At 41.8% G+C, this 3,387-nt stretch overlaps 1 pseudogene; it reads left to right on the forward strand.

Annotated features, from left to right (window-relative positions):
• Nucleotides 1-741: 741 nt before the first annotated feature.
• LOC148876204 (G-type lectin S-receptor-like serine/threonine-protein kinase LECRK3) lies at nucleotides 742-3,184 on the forward strand (annotated as a pseudogene).
• Nucleotides 3,185-3,387: the final 203 nt, after the last annotated feature.

A 3,387-nucleotide genomic window follows, 5' to 3' on the forward strand; every position in this document is an offset into this window, starting at 1 on the left:
GTAGGAAAAGTGAGTTCCTGAGTGATATAACCTGCCCTTCAAATCCACTGCTCGAATTGTACCATTGAATGAGATTCCTTTTTAGGCTATGTTTGGTTTGAAGGAGAATGCAAGGAAAGGAAAGAAAAAATAGGGAAAGATAAGAAGGAAAATGCTCTGGATTTTTTTTTTACTTGGCAAATAGCAATCCAGGTTTGGTGAAAAGATTTGGTGGTGTAACTGTGAACTTTGCATTTGATAATTTATTTATGCTGCACTCAATCCTATATCTAGCAAAGTCTTTGAATCAATCAATTTTCCATTTAAAGTACATTCAACAACAACCTCAATCTTGACGACTATTGGGTCTGTTATTAAATTCCTTTTAACCTTGTCCATGTCAACTTCCTTTCAAAAGAAGAAGTTGTAAGAAATATAAATATGTCAACTTATATATATATTTCATTTATAATGGCCTCAAATAAACCAGACAGAGGGCTGTCATCAAGAAGATTTTATCATCAATTCACTCAGTCCACAGTTCAAAATCATATAAAATTAGACGCTATATCCACATTAACACTAACAACTCTTTTATAAGAAATAAATAAATAAAGGGGACTAATCTTCTTTCTTTTAAAACAGTACTTTCCAGCTAATTTTTAACAAAAATGAGATGTGCCCAGATCAATCTCATTAAATCAAAATCTCAACTTTCTTCAATTACGCTATGATATAAATCTACAAATTTTAAACTTGCAATAAATTAGAAATTTATAACGTGAAAGCTACATGCCAACTAACAACTGACAACTTGTAAATTGTAATAGATAAATTTCTCTACCAAAAAACTTCAAATGCGGAGAGAAATCATCAAGCAAGATAATGAGAAGCGTTGTCATCAACCCCATGGCTGCTGCAGCTCTGTTTGTTCTTGTTTCTGCACATTTTACAGCAACAACTGCTCAACAGAGATCATCTAAAATAAGCTAGGGCTCCTCTCTCTCCCCCACCACCAACTCATCATGGCTCTCACCGTCCGGCCAGTTTGCATTTGGATTTTATCCATATCTTGGTGGCTTTGCTATTGGAATCTGGTTTGCTCAGATCCCGGGAAAGACGGTTGTGTGGACTGCATTCAGAGATGACCCACCACTACCAGCAATTTCTACGCTGCTCTTGACAAGCGATGGTAACCTCAGCCTGCAGCCCAAACAAGGTCCAGCCAAATATATCAGCTCCCAATCCGCTTCCTCAGCTTCCATGCTCGACACCGGCAATTTCGTTCTTTATGATTCTAATGGGAACATCGTATGGGAGAGCTTTCCTTCTCCGACAGACACCCTTTTGCCAGGCCAACCTTTGTTGACCGAGGTGAAACTGAAATCTAACATCTCCGAATCAAACCACTCAACCGGAAGGTTTGTTCTCAGGATGCAGGACGACGGAAACCTGGTGCAGTATCCGATTGATGCTGCTTTCGGGAAAGAGAATTCTTACTGGTTTTCTGATACATATGGCACTGGGAAGAACGATACTTTGAATCTTGACAACAACGGAAAACTTTATTTGCTGAACGAGAGGAACGAAACTGTGAAGACGCTGTATGAAGGTGGATCTGCAGCTGCAACCAACTCCAACAAAGCAGTCGTTTATCGCTTAACAGTTGATGTTGACGGCATCTTTCGACTCTATTCATTTGAACAGAGTGGCAACTGGACAACTGCATGGGAATCATCCAAGGATAAGTGCGACCCTAAGGGCCTGTGCGGCCCAAATTCGTACTGCACCGTCGTGGGTCAGCAGACTAATTGCACTTGTCTTCCTGGTATTGATTTCATTGATCAGGGTCAGCCAAGTTTGGGCTGCAACATCACTTTTACCCCAGAAATCTGCAGAAACAGGCAGATCAATATCAATTATACAACGCTTACAGTGGAGAATACAGTATGGGAGAATGGTGTACCGCCATCTTTTGTATCAACAGAAGAAGATTGTAAGGCTACTTGTGTTGGGGATTGTAACTGCCTAGCTGCTTCATATGATAACGGAAACTGCACATTACAGAGTTACCCATTAAAATATGGGAGAACAAAACCATTTGCCGCCACCTTCATCAAAGTAGGTAGAGGAACAAACCAACCCTCACCTCCAACTCCAGTGGGAGCAGAGAGCAAAGGATTTACAAAGGGGTTAGCAAGAGAAATTCTGTTCATTGTTGTTCTTATACAGAGACACCGGGTCAGGAGAATAGAGGATTGACAGAAGGGATTGCTCTGCAATCATTTACTTACGCTGATCTTGAGAATGCGACGGGAGGTTTCAAGGAAGAGCTGGGGAAGGGATCGTGTGGTACAGTCTATAAGGGAACTTTATCTAGCGGTAGGGGCCAGGGGCAGATGCTTGTTGCAGTTAAGAGATTACACAGGTTGATGGATGAGGGGGAACGAGAGTTTCGTACTGAGATGAGAGTTATTGGGAAGATTCATCACAGAAACCTAGTCCAATTGCTTGGTTATTGCAGTGAAGGTCCCAATAGGCTTCTGGTGTATGAGTACATGAGCAATGAATCACTTGCAGATTGCCTCTTCAAGCATGAGAAAAAACCAAGTTGGGACGAAAAGGTGGGAATTGCACTCAACATAGCTAAAGTGCATGAAGAATGCGAGACCCAGATCATCCACTGCGACATTAAACCACAGAACATTCTCATGGATGACAGTCTGTGTCCAAAGATTACAGACTTTGGACTGGCAAGGTTACTGAAGCTGGATCAAATAGGGACCTTCACTGGTATCAGAGGGACAAGGGGGTATGTGGCACCAGACTGGTACCGGAACTTGCCAATAACAGTGAAGGTGGATGTTTATAGATTTGGGGTTGTGTTGTTAGAGTTAGTATGCTGTCGAATGAATGTTCAGGAGAATGTTCCCGAAGATGAAGCTGTTCTTGTGTTCTGGGTGTTCGATTGTTTTGAGGCTGGTGACCTAGGTAAGCTGGTGGGTGACGAAGTAGTGGACAGGAACAGATTGGAGAGGATGGTTTGGGTGGGTCTTTGGTGCATCCAAGAGGAGCCATCTCTGCGTCCCTCCATGAAGGATGTGGTGTTGATGCTGGAGGGGAACGCAGAAATACCAATTCCTCCTAGTCCTTTCTTAGTTGCCGTTTAATCCATGTCATTGTTTGGCCAAAAATTAAGAGATGAGAAAAGGGGAGCTGAATGCTTCAAAGTTCCTCCCCCACCCCCACCGCCCCTGTTTTACCAGCTCTAGAGTAATTTCTTACTTGAATTCAATAATGTAAATCCGTGGCTTATATGTTCTTCAGACCTCACTACCTGGAATTCTACCTTTTAAAAAGGCAAAAAAAAAAAAAAAAAAAGACTTCACTGCATACAAATATGCTTAT

The sequence above is a fragment of the Nelumbo lutea genome, chromosome 1, assembly GCF_056320005.1.
Source record: "Nelumbo lutea isolate HS-2025 chromosome 1, American lotus-T2T, whole genome shotgun sequence".
Classification (NCBI taxonomy): Eukaryota; Viridiplantae; Streptophyta; class Magnoliopsida; order Proteales; family Nelumbonaceae; genus Nelumbo; species Nelumbo lutea.